This window comes from Pinus tabuliformis, chromosome 9 (assembly GCF_031772625.1).
Source record: "Pinus tabuliformis cultivar Carrire ecotype Pingquan chromosome 9, CPIR1, whole genome shotgun sequence".
Taxonomy (NCBI): Eukaryota; Viridiplantae; Streptophyta; class Pinopsida; order Pinales; family Pinaceae; genus Pinus; species Pinus tabuliformis.
Genome location: NC_142307.1, coordinates 487,845,230 through 487,863,314, shown reverse-complemented (window position 1 = coordinate 487,863,314; position 18,085 = coordinate 487,845,230). Strand labels below are relative to the sequence as shown.

At 36.6% G+C, this 18,085-nt stretch overlaps 1 pseudogene; it reads left to right on the top strand.

Annotated features, from left to right (window-relative positions):
- The first annotated feature begins 5,107 nt into the window (after nucleotides 1–5,107).
- On the top strand, nucleotides 5,108–5,986 carry LOC149149335 (putative protein phosphatase 2C 27 pseudogene; annotated as a pseudogene).
- The last annotated feature ends 12,099 nt before the right edge of the window (nucleotides 5,987–18,085 follow it).

The window sequence follows — 18,085 nt, the reverse complement described above, 5'->3', positions numbered from 1 at the left end:
AGGAAACTCATCCATGTAGAAGGAATTATCTCCTTCAGGTTTGTGCAGTTATTTCTGAGCCAAGTGAGCAATGTGAGGTGGGAATTCACACAAGTGGAAGCACTGTAACCCAATAAAAACTGCGCAAGGAAATAGGAGGCTTGGAGGGCAGAGGAGAAGGTTGTGAGAACCTTTGACTATCTATGAGGAACATTGTTTGATTGCAGAGAGAGCATGATAGCCTATGAGTTGATTCTTTTTGTAATCTAAACATATTTCCACTTGTATGATAATACAAAGATTAGGGTTTTAGGCTGAGGCTTTCCCCGGGTTATTTAATCTGTGCTATGTGTGATTGATTTCTCATTCTCAGTTATATGTGTTCTGTTTGATCTTACTCAAATCACTTAAGCTTCCGCAAAGTTTGATAGTAGAAGTAGATCAAGTATTCTGTTTTAGTACATTACATTATCAAGTGATCTACAATGGGAATTTCTACATTTTCTTGGCTTGATTAGCACTTACCAATGAATTTTTTGACTTGCCTTTGTGTGCATTGATGGTGAACAATTTTCCATCCTTGACGATTCAGCATTGGTTGTTTCTCCGCATGAATATTTAATCCCACATATACATGCGGGGACTTCCAAATACCACTCCACATACATCAAGGGGGACTACCTCCAATTCTTTTTCATCAATAAAATCAACTTTGATAGAAAATTTGATTTGCATTGTTTTGTTACCTTTATCTTCAAATCCTTATTTACCCGTCCTAATGGATATGGGCTTGGATGATCATGAACTTCCAATCCCAATTCTCCTATAAGCTTTGTAAATGAGATTCACCTGTGATCTTGAGTCAAACAAAGCATCAATATTTTTATTCTTGACCTGTATATTTATGTGGAAGATATTAGTCCTTTCTTTCTCTTCTTGTTGTTGAATGCTACTCATATTCACCTATTTTTGCACTAATGTATAGACGATCTTCTCATCCACATCCAAGTTGCTTTCAATTTGGTTGCTTGAATTAGTGGCCATGAGATTCCTCTTATTATTATCTTTCTTTTTGTTCTTTGGGTTAAGCTTCAATGCAACTTCTAGCACTTATCCTTTATATTATCATCAATATTACAATGGTTGCACTGTTTGTTGGGATCCTTGTGTTGGTGTGTTGTGGTTATCATATTTTTATCTTTTCCCCATTTCCACCTCTTCTTCCCCTCCTTAGAAGTGTCTAAGTGCTCCTTCCACTTCGATACACTTGATTTCCATTTCTTATGGCCTATGTTGCGCTGATTATTATGCCTTTACACAAGTGTCATCCAATAATATGTGCTTAAACAACATCACTTGCTTCCACAGATGGCTATGTAGACCCACCAAATACTTGAAGAGTACATCTGGTTTCTTTGGGGAGATACCCAACATTATGGCCATATTTTTGAACTTTATGGTGTACTCTTGTACAATCTGCCCCTGCTTCTACCTGAATTAGTGTCACCGGATCCACTGGTCCTCTACATACTTGCTAGTGTAAAATTACGACTTTATGAGGGTTTTAAATTCCTCCCACTTAGTAACTGGAGGATCTCCCTCCAACCTCAAGGTCTCCATGTAGCTTTCCCACGAGGTTAGAGCATGGCCCTATAATTTTAGCCATGCAAATGAAATATTGTGTTCTTCCTCTATATGATGAACACTGAAATAAACTTTTAATTGTTGCAATTAATGATTTAGCTTCAGAGCATCGATTTCACCTTGATATAGACCTTCGCTTCTATTTTGAATAGGGACTGCCAATGATTCACGACACTTGAATTGGGTTGATCTCTTTAAGGTCCCTTCTTCAATTCATTCTATGTTTCTTCTAGATCTCCTCATCTCCCCTCTAATCAATCCTCTGTGTTAGAACCCCCCTCTTCTCCAAGTAGCCCAAGCTTATTGCTTAAGGCCGACATGAGGAGATTCATATTATGGCTTATATTTGCAACTGGTGCTTCTAGCCATGAAAACCTACCCTCTACAGGATCATGAGGGTTATTCACATATTGAACGGTGATGACTAGTGTTTTCTGACTTTTGGCTTAGTTAATCTAGATCCCCTGCAAATTCCCACAATATACCCAAAAAAACCAAATATGATACTAATATGATCTGTAAACTGTTGTGGATATTCCACTAGATATTTCGTCGCAATATATCTTATAAATTATACTTAAAAATCTAAAAATATACACTATGAGGGTTTATTTCTCTTTAGATATCCAGATTTGTAAATTATTGGTTATTGTGTATGCATGAAAATTATAATTATGTAGAAAATAGAGAATAGAAAAATAAAAACTCACAAGCCACAATTTGACACAATATATAGCCTAGGAAACCCTTTTGGGAGAAAACCCAACTGGAAGGTGAGACCACTCTGCTCTTTTTCTCTAAACATAAAATAACTGCTAGAACAAAGAAGTAAGGTCTATGCCCTGTGGGTTGTTACAATGCACAAATCCTCTGTGTGTGCTCTGTCCCTATCCCTCTTGAACACTTTGCTCATCTTTGGAATAAAAGCACTTGAAAATAATGAAACCCCTTTTCCTCCCAATGGTTTGGTTATAACACAATCTGATAGCTTACTAGTGGTCAGGTTTAACTACCTCAACTCTTAACTAGTGTTACAATATGGACTCTTCTAGAATCTTCTTCATCACGATCACATGATTAGCCCCTTTTCCATGAATAATGAGGGTTGATGTGACATCTTGTTGAATTATGGTGGCCAAAACAAGGTCAACTTATGAGTGGGATAAATTTGCATAGAAACGTTTATTAAAGCAATTCTTACGCTGTTGCAAAGGTCTTTGTGTGTAGAATAGCAAAAATAAAAATAAAAAATGGCACCAAAGTTTGCTCCCAAAAAACATAGTTTGACGCTTCAAAATGCTCTTGGAAGGTTGCAAACCCCAATTTGCCAAACTCAGTCTCCCGTAAAAATACTCCTGTGAGTTGATTCCTCTTTTTCTACATTAAAAGCATTGAAATGGATGAGAAACAACATAATGATCCAATCTAAATCAATATTCAAAAATGTGCATTTGAATCTTTCATTATGTACAATGAATTTAGGTTCATGTGTTCAATAACTCGATGTTTGTTGAATATCTACTACTCTTTATAGATCATTCAAATCTAGATTTTGTTTATGTTAGTTATATTTATATATGTGTGTGTGTGGGGTAAATATATGTTTATAAATTAATTTAATAATTATATGAAAAACATGTTATAATAATATATATACATATATATGAAATGAAGTAACCAGCGAAATATTTATATTTTGAAATTAATAAAAAAAAATTGTAAGTTTGGTAGGACTACATCTACATTATGTCCAACTTCTCACCATTGAGGGACAGAACGGGGGGATAGCACAATATTTAAGCCCAAGACTTCTAGTTCGGTGAGACTTTATTTCCATGACCATTATCAATTGAACTACATAATTTTATTAATTATTAAAAAAAAAGATGCTCTTCAGAAATGGTGTTTCTCTTCCACCAATGCACATCACATAGGAACGCTACGCTCATATTGAGCAAGCTCTCCTCTCTCTCTGCAAGATATGGTTAGAAAGAAGTTCGTGGGGAATACAAGCTCTAATGACCAATGCAACGGGCACCATCAGAAGGAAGAAAAATCGATCAACAAAGAATGAAAGGAGGAGACAACTTTAGTTTTGTCTCAAAACTTATGAGAATCTGCTGTCAAACAATTAGAATGTTTTTCTTATGGATTGTTTTGAATCACTTTTTAGTTATCAAGGAAGAGAAAAAAATCGATCAACAAAGAATGAAAGGAGGAGACAACTTTAGTTTTGTCTCAAAACTTATGAGAATCTGCTGTCAAACAATTAGAATGTTTTTCTTATGGATTGTTTTGAATCACTTTTTAGTTATCAAGGAAGAGAAAATGTACTTTATTGTTACAGCAATGTGTTAGATCATATAAGCTAAATATCCTGGATAAATTAAGAATTTTATAACTTTTTATTTAATTTATTAAAAAAAATATAAACAAATCTAAGAATTTAGGTACAATTTTTTATTTAATTGGCTAAAAAAAATATCAAGAAATTTATTTTTTTCTTTTCCAAATAAATATATCAAGACTAAAATCCTAATAATAATAATAATAATAATAATAAAAAAATACATACATAAACTCACAAAATAAAATTTAAAAACATATTTAAATACAAAATATTTAGTTTACACTAAAACATAAGATTTTTAAAATTTTAAACAATTATATTACAATAAAACATATGATTTTTAAATAATATTTTATAAACATGGAATGCTAATGCGATATCTTAAATTACTCATGTTCACTGAATATACATATTTTATTATTTTTATATATTTTATTTATTATTATCAAATCAGAATAACTAAAATTAGAACCAATTCTCAATTTGATTACTACCCCACATGAGTTATACTAACGACAAGTTATACATATGAGTTGTGGTAGCCTAGAAATAATGGATTTTTGCTACGTGATCCATGCACCATGCACCATGCAGCAAACTATTCCTAGAAATAATGGATTTTTGCTACGTGATCCATGCACCATGCAGCAAACATGCATGGATTAGACCCGTGGTTAATTATTTGTAGAATGCTCCGAATCTGAATTGCATGTGTTAGTAATACTTTAACACAATTCTGTTAAGTATGGAAACTATTGTAATTATTAATAATTCTTCAGAATAATTAGGCTATATTTGGTACACAATTCCGCTAAATTTCGAAACTATGCGTTAAACTGCAGAGATGACGTGATTATATTTTCTCCACAAGCGTGTTTAACACGTGATCTGAAAGAATGCAAACGAAAAGGTGCGTGAAGTGATTTCGTGCCCCGCCATTAAAATGCAGAGCGCAGGCTCTTTCCTATAGGGTGTCCTACTGAATCATCGAAATACCCACTAGACAAATTTATTCTATACGCGCAGAAAATGGGTGATAGAGCAGATAAAAAGCTAGCACAGGCACAGAAAATTGAATTGAGATGTAAGCAATCAAACGATTATATTCACGCTGAAGCTGCCTCGGGCGCCCAGAATTTTATTCCTGTCTTGCGCTCTGGAAGCTGGGCGCACATTGGTTCGAAGCCAAGCATGGAAGACGAGCACATCTGCATTGACGATGTGGCGGGAAACCATCTGGCCGGTCGCGAGTTCGAATCCCAGAAGCCGATGGCGTTCTATGGAGTATTCGATGGTCATGGCGGCAGCGACGCAGCGACATATATTAAGGAAAATTTGCTGAATTTCATACTTGACGACGTCGATTTTTGCAATGGAGGACTTCAGAAGGCCGTGAAAAATGCATTCCTTAAAGCCGACAGCGCGCTTGCGGAGCCCGAGAGCCGTGTCGACGAGAGCTCCGGGACGACGGCCCTGGTGGCCATGGTGTCGGGGAAGTCTCTGCTTGTTGCCAACGCCGGTGACTGTCGGGCTGTAGTGGGAAAAAGAGGGGGAACCGCCGTTGAACTGTCGAGTGATCACAAGCCGACTTCGAGCTCCGAGAGGACACGGATCGAATCTCTGGGGGGTTTCGTGGAGGACGGATATCTGAACGGGGAGCTGGGGGTTTCCAGGGCACTCGGGGACTGGTACCTCAAAGGGGATCAAAAGGTTGTGAGTTCGAGTCCTCTTAGCGCCGAGCCGGAAGTGCAGGAGTTGGAGTTGAGCGAGGAGGACGAGTTCCTCATAATCGCCTCCGACGGGCTCTGGGATGTCGTGAGCAGCGAGTCGGCGGTGGGGATTGCGAGGAGAGAACTGATGTCGAACAATGATCCCGAGAGTTGCTGTAAAGTGCTGACCACCGAAGCTCTCAGCAAGCATTCGGTTGATAACCTTACGGTGGTGGTCGTCTGCTTTTCCCCCAGACCCCCGCACAGGAAGCTGTTTGGCAATTCCAGGCTTCAGAGAAGTTGATTTATGAGTTTCTATTTTCCACGTGAGTTGTAATTGGTTAGACGGCAATTAAGAAGGGTTGAGGTTCCAAGATTTTTATATATTTGAGCCATTTTTTTAGCTGGTGTAATGCCATTCTTCAAATTGATAATAAATTATTTGTGGAATTGAGGTTTTACAATTTTATGAGAGATTTTTCCGCGTAAATCATATGAAAGCTCTTTAAAAGCATTATAATAATTTGTTTTTATGGCTGCGATGGATTGTTTACTTCTAAAGACAAAATGATACGTGTTTATTTGATTATGTTGGATCTAGAAGGACAATAGTTCCACAAAGGCAGGAACTTTCAGCACTGAAAATTTTGTAAATAGACTCAGGCTTCTCAAATCAGAAGTTAAACAATGGGAAAGGAAGAAGAAGAAGGAACTGAGAAAGGAGTTGGCCATCGTCAAGGAAGAGTTGAAGGTCCTTCATAATCAATGAATGTACACTCTCTTTTGTCTATTGTAAGGGAGAAAATCCATGTTTTAGAACTCGGGAAAAAGAAAATCCTACAGATAAGAGAAACAACCTGGAGATTGAAAAGAAGAGCCCTGTGGATTAAGGAAGGAGATAAAAATACCAAATTTTTTCATCGATTTGCCAATCACAGAAGAAAACTAAATACAATTTGGCAAATAAAGGATGGAGAAGGAAACAATTTTATTAAGTATTTGGATATTTCATCTCTTGCGGTTTCATATTTTAAGAAATCATATAACAAAGTGGAAGTAGGGGATGTGGATGCTCAACTATGGGCAGTTGAAGATTATCCCAAAATGTTTAATGATTAGGATAATTTGGAACTGTATAAGGAGGTTAAAGACGATGAACTGTCATGGGCCATTAAATCAATTAAAGGTGACAAAAGCTTGGGCCAGATGGCTGGACTATTGAATTTTTTGTTCATTTTTTAGACATTTTTCATAAAGACCTGCTTGAGATGGTAGAGGAATCCAGGTCTAAAGGATTAATACACACCTTGTTAAACTCCACTTATATCTCACTTATTCCTAAGAATTCTATGGTGGAAACATTTGATGATTATCTCCCTATTTCTTTGTGTAATCTAACATATAAGATTATAGCAAACAGAATGAAAGCTTCTTTATCTAAATTCATCTCTCCTGAACAATATGGATTTTTAAACAACAAAGTAATCCATGATGTTGTAGCTGTTGCACAAGAATGTTTGGACAGTGTTAATATAAAAAAAAAATGAATGTTGCGGTGATGAAGGTAGACTTAAAAAAGGCTTATGGCTGTGTAGATTGGGGATTCCTAAGAATGGTGAAGCTTAAAATCAAAATAAATTCAGGAATGATTGAATGGATCATGGGGTGTGTGTCATCAATTCGATATGCAGTCATAATTAATGGCCTTCCTACAAATTTTTGTTGTTGTTGGTAGAGGTCTCAAACAAGGATGTGCTTTATCCCCCCTCTTGTTTATCTTGGTAATGGATGGATTAAGCTTAACTATAAGAAAAGCAGTTTATACTGGAGGTTTTGAAGCATTAAAGATTAGCAGTCGTGTTTCAGTCTCACACAATTTTTTTGTGGATGATATTCTGTTGATGGGTATGGTAAACAGGCATAAATGGTTATCACTATCCATAATCATAAAGAAGTTCGGGGTTGCTACGGGCCTTGTTCAAAACGAACTGAAATCTATTATCCTTTATGGATCATGTGCCCAGGATGATATCTCTTTTATTCAGAGTTGTTTTGAAGTGAATGCAGAAAATATAGAAAAGGGTATGAAATATCTGGGCTACCGACTTAAGCCAGGCAGCTATAAAAATGCAGATTGGATGTGGCTGGTGGAGAGATTTTATATGAAGATTAAGGGGTGGGAAAATAGATGTTTATCTATGGGAGGTCGGATCATCCTTACACAGTCAGTGCTGACTCAGATGGGGATTTATTGGGCACATCTTTTTTGTATTCCTCAAATGATTATTAATCTTCTGAATAGAGCAATAGCAAGTTATTTATGGTCCGGAGCTAGTATGAACAGCAAGTATCATTTAGTGAAGATGGAAAAGATCACTAGACCCAAAATCTTGGGTGGTTGGGGTATTCTTAACTTAAAGTTTTTTGGATGGGCTCTAATTTTGAAATCACTGTGGAGGGGTATCAATAGTCGAAATATTTGGGGAGAGTTGCTCCGTTCCAAATATTTGAAGAATAAGGATTTCGCCTTCTGGGTTAGACAAGGAGAAATTGAGAAAAAATGCGGATCACAAATCTGGAACAACTTTCGAAAGGTCAAGAATATTCTCTTGCAAAACTTCATGTGGTTTTTTGGAACAGGTAACAATATTATTATAGGAAAAGATTTTATTGTAGGAGTAGGTGATGGGGTTCCAGGGACAATGGATCTGATAATACACCTTAATAGAAGAGGGTTTTTTGTTTTAAATCAGCTAATCTAGGAATGGAAAGGGAATATTCCAATATGGTGCGACTTTTCCCAACTGAATTTGGTTGATCAGTATAAGCAGGATTGGTTACAGCTGATAAAAACATTAAAGGAGGCAGGCATAAGTTATGACAGTAAGGGAGATCATTTGACATGGGCTGGAAAGAAGAAGATATCAGGAGAAGTAGAGGTGGTGGATTGTTACCTTAAAATTTGCATGAAAGAATTTCTTAATGTTGAATATTGCTGGTTTTTTAGTTTTTGGAAAGTAAATATTCCAATTAAAATAGTAACCTTCCTCTAGCTAACTTGGCAGAACAAAAATCTTACATGGGCAAACCTACAAAAGAAGAACCACCATGGCCCTGGGATATGCTATCTATGCAGGAATAATTCTGAGGACAATGAGCACCTTTTTTTACATTGTCATAGATCTATCAGCATTTGGAAACATTTCACAAACAAGAGGCAGATTCCATTCACCCAATTTAGTACAATTGAGGAGTGTTTAAAATGGTGGAGCACTTAGAGTAAAAGCAGGAGAATGCTTGCTTTGGTCATTTTTTGGGAAATCTGGAAAGATCAGAATCATCTGATTTTTGGTCACAACAGAGGGAGGGGAAACTCAATCTATGAATCCATAGAACAGTGGGTAGTTTTAGAACAGAATGAGAATACCAAGAAAAGTAAAAAGAAGAAGACAGAGAAGGGGAGAGTCCTAATCACAAACTATCCAGTGGGGTTTTTTGACGGAGCAACTCAAGGAGGTAGATGTGGGAGTGGATTTTGCTTAAAATTGACAAAAGAGCAGGAATTTTGGAGTCACTGGTACGAGGGAGAAGGAACAAATATGAAAGCAGACGCTGTAGCTTTATGGGGTCTATTATGGTTTATCAGTTTCTTAAATATCCCTCAAGTACAAATTTTTGGGGATTCCAAATGTATAATAGACCATGTTAATGGAAAGAGCAACATTCAACGAACTTCACTACAAGGTTGGCTGAGTCGTATAAAATGTATATGGAGTTGCTTTCATAATTTTTCCATTGGGCACATCAACAGGGCACATAACAAATCAGCAGATGAATTGTTGAAGAAGGGACTACATGACACAAAAGAAGGCATGCACATCATGATAAAAATAGGAGCAGAGGAGACAGAAGTAGAAAATCTAAAAGTGTCGAGATAGATCACTGAAGCGGGATAAAAAGAAATGCAGAACCTCATAGCAAATATGTTTATATTAAATTTATGTCGCTTTCTGTCTCTTTTTGTTTTAAGTTTTGTATAAATTTTGCAACTAATTTTGTATAGAAATCATATAAGAAAAGAGTCCATTAAATATGTTATCTTTAGAAATGTGAAGGATCTGATCCACTTTTTAGATTCTATGTAAAATGCAAAAATGGATGAGGGTTTATTTTGTTCAGTGTGTGTTATATTCTTTCCACACCTACCCTATATTAGTTGGGAGGACCTACCTATGGTTTTGTGTATGGGTTTTGCACATGGTTTTAGGCATGATGGTTTTCTGCCCATGGTATCTTGTAGATCCAGTCAAGGGAACAACAACTATGTTCTAATCCAGGGTTAATGGATTGGGGTTTATGAATGCTTCAGCATGTATATATGTGTTGTAACATTGAAATGAACATAATGAAAAATCAGTTGGGTAGTCCGGGTTTTGGGATCTAAGGAAAAATCTCTGTGTATATTTGTTTTATGTTTTATATTCTCGCCATTGTTTATTTTTGTTATTAGAAGTCATATGCAGATAATTTGTATACAAGGTTAAAATCTACATATTTCTCTTTAAATTTATGGATCTGTAAATAACTATTTATTGTGTATGCATGAAAATGATAATTATACAGAAAATAGATAACAGTGGAATAAAAGCTCATAAACCATGATTTGATACAAGATATAACCCAGGAAAACCTTTCGAGAGAAAAACCATTTGGAAGGTGAGGTTGTTGTGCTCTCTTTCTCTGAATAGAAAATAATTGTGAGTACAAAGAAGGCCTGTGGCTTGTGGGATAGTATAGTGCACAAATCCTCTTTATGTGCTCTCTCCCTATCCCTCTCAGCTACTTTTCTCATCTATGGAATAAATGCACATGAAAAGAATTGAACCCCTTTTCCTCCTAGTGGCTCTATTATAACATAGCCTAATAGCCTACTAATGTTTAGGTTTGACTACCTCAACTCTTAACGAGAGTTACAATATTGAATCTTCTAGAGTCTTCGTTATCATGATGACATGAATATCCCATTTTCTATGAATAATGGGCGCTGACGTGGCCATTAGGGGAATTTTGAGGTCTAAAATGGGCCTCCTAAGGAAATTATGAAATAATAGTGCAAATAATAAAATAAGATTAGATTACATCATCAAATTTTAGAGGGAAAAAAGAAAAAAATCCATTTTCAACACTTATTTTCAACTTGTCTCATTATGGATTTAGTCAAATTTTGAGAGACGACACTCATTGGATGCATAATTCTTCATCCAAGGAGTACCCATGTTGCATACTTTCGATGGATCCTGTTACACAAAAAATGTGATTGCAATAACTTTTGTTATTATTATTATTATTTTTCATGTATTTATCATTTTTCATGTAGCAGAGTCCATCGAAAGTATGCAACATGGGTACTCAGTTTAGGAATTAAATTTTGCATCCAATGAGTACTCCTGCTTGAAATTTGAGTAAAACCTTAGGGAGATAAGTTGAAAATACGAATTGAAAAAGTAGTTTTATTATTTTATTATTTTTTAATCTTTTTTTTTTTTTACTCCAAACATGGTGAATCATCCCCCATGGTTGACATCAACATATTGAATCCTATTGGTTCTTATAAAGTTTATTTTGGTTGTACATTTTTCTTAGGAGGTCCATTTTAGACCTAAAAAATCCCCTAATGATCCTCTCGAATTATTGGGGCCAAAACATGAAGGTCAACTTCCAAGTGGCATAAATTTTACATACAGACTTTGATTGAGGCGATTATTGTTTTGTTGGAAAGGTATTTATGTGTAGAATAACAAAACAATATGTGGTGCAAAAGAAACAATTTTTTGCCCCCATAAAATGTTGTCTGATTCCTCAAAATTCCTCCGGGAGTTTTCAAACTCCAATTTGCCAAACTGTGTCTTGCTAGTAAAAGTGGTCTCGTGAGACGATTCCTCCACTTTTTCCACTTTGTAAACATAAATATGGATTAAAAACAATATAATGATCCAATCCAGACATTTTTGGAGGATTTTGGTCCCAAAATCTTCTACTAAATGAGGTGAGGAAAATTTTCCTCCACCTTCTCTCGAGTGTACCGTTTAGCCTTGCCTAGAATTTGTCCTTTCAACCCAATTTTCCAAAGGTCATGTTGACCTTGACTTGTAGTTCTAGACCTCTTATGTGAAATTGTATCGTATGGTAATTATGTTTGAGCATATGGTGCCAAATCCTCCAAAGAAGGTAGGACTTGCTCATCTTCCTAATCTAGCATGGAAAGTTCATAGAGTTTCATATTATCTACATTTAAAACTAAGTAAATATGCATGAATGGGGGTAGAATGAGTTTATAAACGTTATCTCTCACCATTTCTAGTACCTCAAAGGGACCATATCACAAAGCCTTTATTTTCTTACCATGACCTTATAGCCTCTCCTTGTTCAATTGTAACCATACTTTGTCTCCCACCTTTAAAGACTTCTTTGCTCTGTGTTTATCATGCCTAGCCTTATATTTTTCATGTGACTTCTACAATATCTCTAGTATCTATATATTGATCTACCTTATTTTATCAACAATTTTTTAAGCCCTCCAGACATCCCCTGTAAGATCCTCCCTCACTCCTCCTTGGTGCCCATATGCAATATCCAAAGGTGAAGGTGGAAAATATAGAAAACACGTTTGAAATGGGGACTTACCTATAGCGGAAGTGTATACTGCTCTATTATAAGAGTATTATATATATACCATATTTTCATCCCAGGTCTTTAGATGTTTTTTATTGTAATCCCTCAAAAGTTGCACCAAAGTCTTGTTGGCTAGTTATATCTACCCATATGTTTGAGGATGGAATGTTTTAGACCTCTTAAATTTTGTGTCCATATTCCCCCACAATGTAGTCTAAAATGCATTGAAAAATCTTGCATCCCTATCTGAAATGAAGATCCTTGATATCTCAAAGTGCACTCAAACCTATTCAAAGCATAAGTTCGATGCATCTTTCCCACCTATGGTCCTTTTAGAGGGCATCAAAACACACATCATGTTGAACCTGTCAACTACCACGATAAGGTAGTCATGTTCCTTCCTGGTTGTTGGTAAACCTCCGACAAAGTCCATTTTTCCTAGGGATCAATGGGTATAAGTAAGGGGACCTGTTACTAGGCTTTCCAGTGCAACAAAATATGCATCCTCTTATGAACCTAGCTACTATCTTGGTCCAATACACACAGTTGCAAGTTAGCCATTGTCTTCCTTGCACCAAAGTGACCTACAACTTTGGAGGTGTGAGCCTCTCTAATCAGCTACAATTTATAAAACATAACTTACCCAGCTTGTAGAGTAACTCATATTGGAGATGGTAGTCAATTGTGTTGTCACCATCACACACATGACTCTAGCTCTACAATCGTTGAAACACCTTTTTGAAGTCCTCATCGTTTGAACATGCCTCTCTATATGCATCATGGGTTAATGGCTCCACGTGCATCAGAATTTCCAAAGTTGTGATCTTTGATGTGGGTGGCCTTGAAAGCATATCAACAAAATTGTTTTATTTCTCTTCTTATACTTGATCACTAAGTAAAACTATTGTAGAAACCCCATCCACTTATAATGCCTAGTTTGTTGTAGCTTACTCTAGGCCCATAGGTACTATAGTGGATGGTGATCTATGAGGATTATTATCTCCTTTCCCATTAGATAGTTCTTCCACTTCTTCACAACTTCCACCAGGGCATAGAGCTCCTTGTCGTAGATAGAGTAGTTAAGAACTTCCCCATTAAATACTTCAGAATGGTAGCATACAAGCCTTCGTCCTTGCATTAAGACTACTCCCATAACATACACACTCGCATCAGTCTCCACTTCAAAGGGCTACTGCAAGTTCGATAATTCCAGAACTAGTGTTTTCTTGATCTTCTTCTTTAACTCCTCAAAGGCCCGCTACTAACCCTTTCCCCAATAGAAACTATTGCCACTTGTTGTTATGGCATGGAGTGGTGCTTCAACCACTAAAAATGAGCATTAGGGGAATTTTTAGGTCTAAAATGGGCCTCCTAAAGAAATTATAAAATAATAGTGGAAATAATAAAATAAGATTAGATTACATCATCAACTTTTAGAAGGAAAAAAGAAAAAACTATTTTTTCATCTTGTATTTTCACTTATCTCCCTATGGGTTTTATTCAAATTTCGAGTGGAAACACTCATTGGATGCAAAATTTTCTTTCTCATCTAATGAGTACCCATGTTGCATACTTTTGATGGACCCTACTACATAAAAAATGAGAAATACATTAAAAACATGTTTGCAATCACATTTTTTCATGTATTTCTCTTTTTTCGTGTAGCAAGGTTCATCGAAAGCACGCAACATGAGTGCTCCTTGGATAACGAATTAAATTTTTCATCCAACGAGCACTCCTGCTCAAAATTTGAGTAAAAACTTAGGGGGATAAGTTGAAAATATGAGTTGAAAAAATAGTTTTATTATTTTATTATTTTTTAATCTTTTTAATTTTTTACTCCAAAAATGGTGAATCATCCCCCATGGTTGACATCATCATCTTGAATCCTATTTTCTCTTATAAATTTTATTTTAGTTGTACATTTTTCTTAGGAGGCTCATTTTAGACCTCAAAATTTGTTGAAAATAGCGACATGAAATGCTAAAAATAGCATTCATATAGATAACATTTCAGGATATATTCCAATTTTAATTTGTCCTTGAATTAAAATTGAGAATTAAAATTAAAATTTAGTCTCGCCAGCTGTTTGAAAAATAATTAATTAATTCATCTTGAGTTAATTAGTAGGTGAAATTCAAACATGAAGTCTTTGTGAAGACATGCAACAGTTATCCCTTTGATTGAGGAAGTTATCCCTTAATTAAGGAGATAAGGATGAGTTGTATTTGAGTTGTAATTAGTTAGCTCGGTTAACTGAGTTAAGTCCAGTTAAATTAGTTCCAAACAGTTTGTGGAACTAATTTTGAGTTCAGTCAGTTAATGCATGCATGCATGCAACTAGTGTTCTCCATATAATTGAATATTCTCTCATAAATAACTCATGCATGTCAGTTAAGACAAAGACCCAGTTTAGATTAAAGGCAGGGACATTGTACTATCAGTACAGTTACTAGAATATTCCTATGAGAATATCTCTTTCATGCAGAAGGAATTCATTCCTTGAGGATTGCACAGTTACTACAGAGGTCAGAGCAGTGTGTGAGGTGAGAATCACACAGGTGGCAGCTAGAGGACCCAAGAGAAACTGCGCAAGGAAATAGGAGGCTTAGAGGACTGAAGGAAGGCATATGTGTTGTCTATTCTATCTATGAGTAGCAATGAGGTATTGTACTGAGAGATGGATAGCTTGAGAGCTAAAGCTTTGTGTAATCTTGAGATATTTCCACTTGTATCATAATACAGATAGCGGAGTTTTTAGTTGAGGCTTTCCCCAGAGTATTCTTCTTTTTTTCATGTGTGATTGAATCTTCTTCTTTGTTATATGTGTTCTAATTGATATTGCTCAAAATTGATTAAGCTTCCGCAAGTTTGATTGTAGAAGTAGATTAAGTATTTTGCTTTAGTACATTGCATAATCAGTTTAATCTACAGTGAGAATTTCTACAAAATTCCCCTAATGGGCTATGAATTTCCTTAGGTACTGTGTTGCCGCAAAGAAACTCCGAACCTAAAAAACATTAGCAGGCTAGTACCATTTCATGATGGCCTCCATCTTGGTAGGATCTATCTTCAACTCTCCTCCACCTATAACTTACTCTAGATACACCAAATATTGTTGTGCAAACTCACACTTCTTGAGATTTCCAAGTAGTTGGTGCTTCTTTAATGTCTCCAACACTTGCATCAAATTTGATATGTTCTCCTCCCAGGTAGCACTATATAGCAGCATATCGTCCAAATAGAAAATAACAAATGAATCTATAAAATAGCACAATATATCATTCATTAACCTCATAAATGTAGTTGGTACATTGATTAGGTGCTCATGTCCTAAGTGTCGTAAAATGCTCAAAATTTAAAATGCTCAGAACTGGTTGAAAGTTGAACAAATGGAAAGTGCTTGTTCTCCTAATTCTGGCGCCGCAAACGGTTCGAAAAACGGTCGCCGTATGAGAAAGTTATGGCAAAAAGAAGAATTTCTCAGTAACATTGGAATTTTGAATTTTTCAAAAAAAATTAAAAAAAGAATATTCCATAGAATATTCCAAGGAATATTCCCTTTACACAGCCAATAGAAAGCTGCCACGTGGTAGGCACAGAGGCCGCCACGTGGCCCCAGATGACGTCAGCAAGCATTATATGGGCGCATATTTAAAATTTTTGGGAGTTCAAAGTTTTGAACCCACGACCTCATCAACCATAATACAACACCTTACCGTTAGGCCATGGGAGCAGCTCTTATCATATGGGCAGAAAAAAGTTGATTTAAATTTTAAACTGTTTGTTGGGCGGGAAATGAAGGGGGCCAGCCCCTAAGCGGCCAGCCCCCATTCCATATGACCGCGGGCCCAGAACCTAGGGCTTAAGCCCCAACCGCCAGCACACTAACCACCAGCGCGCAATCCGAGGTAAACGGTCACATGCGCATTTAATGTAACTGCAGTCAAGTTGGCGGGAATAATGGCGGAGCGCCAAATTTGGCGGCCGCTCCAAAATTGGCGGGCTTATCTGGCCTCCAACTACAGTTAGCTGGAGTTTTTCTAGGCATAACTGGAGGAAAACTTTAATTGGCCATAACTTTGGCTAGGAAAGGTGGTTTTGGACGAATTTGTTTTTGATTTTGGGTATTTTTGACCTTCTGAAGCCATTGGTGTAGGTCTTACAGCCATCTGAGGTCATTTGCAGAGGTTTTGGAGCCGTGAAAGTTCTAGGAGCCACCAGGGCCCAGTATTGTGAAGACTGTATAGGGTTGCAGGTATCCATTGGAGGTGAACCAGTAGTCAATCCTGAAGGATTCAAGTGTTCTGAATCCATTTTTATCATCTATTCCACCTGTAGATGCTTCTATTCAGCTGTATATTCAATTTGATCATTTAATTAAAACAAGGACAAGCCCAATTGGGAGCTTTGGACCCAACAGACGTAGCCTAGGAGGGGTGAACTGCTTTATCAACTTCTTTTGCATATGTGGCTGATTTATTTTGTAGAACAAATTCATTTTACTGTGTTAAATAGTAAAAGGAAATAAATCTGCTATGCTTAAATGGGTCATGAATAACTGAAAATTTCATTTGTTTTCTTTCTGCAAGACATGGACATCTTTTAAACATGTATATTTCTGAATTGAATACCTTGCAAACAATTTACAAGTAGTTTCAAATTCAGATCAAGTTGGTATCAAAGCAGGGTTTTGTGCAAAGATCTTCTAACTGTCTTGCAAGTATTTATGCTTACCAGGTTGAAACTTAAAAGAGGGGAAGGACAGTTGACTAGAGAATGAGAGAATCCTCAGTCAAGGAAGGCCAGAGAGCCATCACCTCCACCTTCAATTTCACCCTCAATAATCTCAGCAGAAGCTTCAAGAATGTCTGCACATGAAGGAGAAATTCCTGCAGACATGGATCCAAAAGAAGAAGAAAGAGTCTTCATAAAGGCTTTCTTGGACCTCACTGAAATGGTGAGGATATTGTACCAAGAAAGAAATGAGAATTGGCTGGAGAAGGGTCCAAACATCCACATGAAGGAGAGGGCTCTTCAGGAGGTAAGAAGGATGATGATCATTCCAAGAAAGGACATGGAGGAAATGGTGATCCACCACCCCCATCGTCACCTTCCTCCTCTTCATCCTCGTCTTCTTCTTCTGTGCATAAGCATAGATCCTCTGGAAAAAGTCCTTTTTTGAAGCTTGATGTAAAATTCGAATTACCTATGTTTAATGGTGAAGTGAATGCAGAAAAGCTTGACAACTGGATTAGGCAATTGGAAGTTTACTTGAGGATCCAGAATATGCATGATGATGCCACAAAGATTCAGTTGGCTTCTTTGAGAATGGATGGAGCAGCATTGGTCTGGTGGGAGGCCAAGACTAAAGAGGAGATCAAGAAATTTGGTAAGGTTACCTTAACATGGCCTGAATTTATGTTAGCCATTAAAAAACAGTTTTATCCTCTTGCTCACATGCAGAAAGCCATTATGAACTGGCAAAATTTCAGACAACTTAAGGGTCAGAGTGTCCAAGACTACACCCAAGAATTCAGGAGAAGAGCTCTCTTGTTAGGGGTAGATTTACAGACCCAGGAAACCTTGCTGAAATACATTGGTGGCTTGCATAGCTACCTTAGACACACCATCTTGATGTTTAATCCTACTAACTTGGACGAGGTTTGTGTTCAAGCTACCCATTTAGAGGCAAGGGGAAAAAACACATTTGAAGAGGGTAGAAACAAGC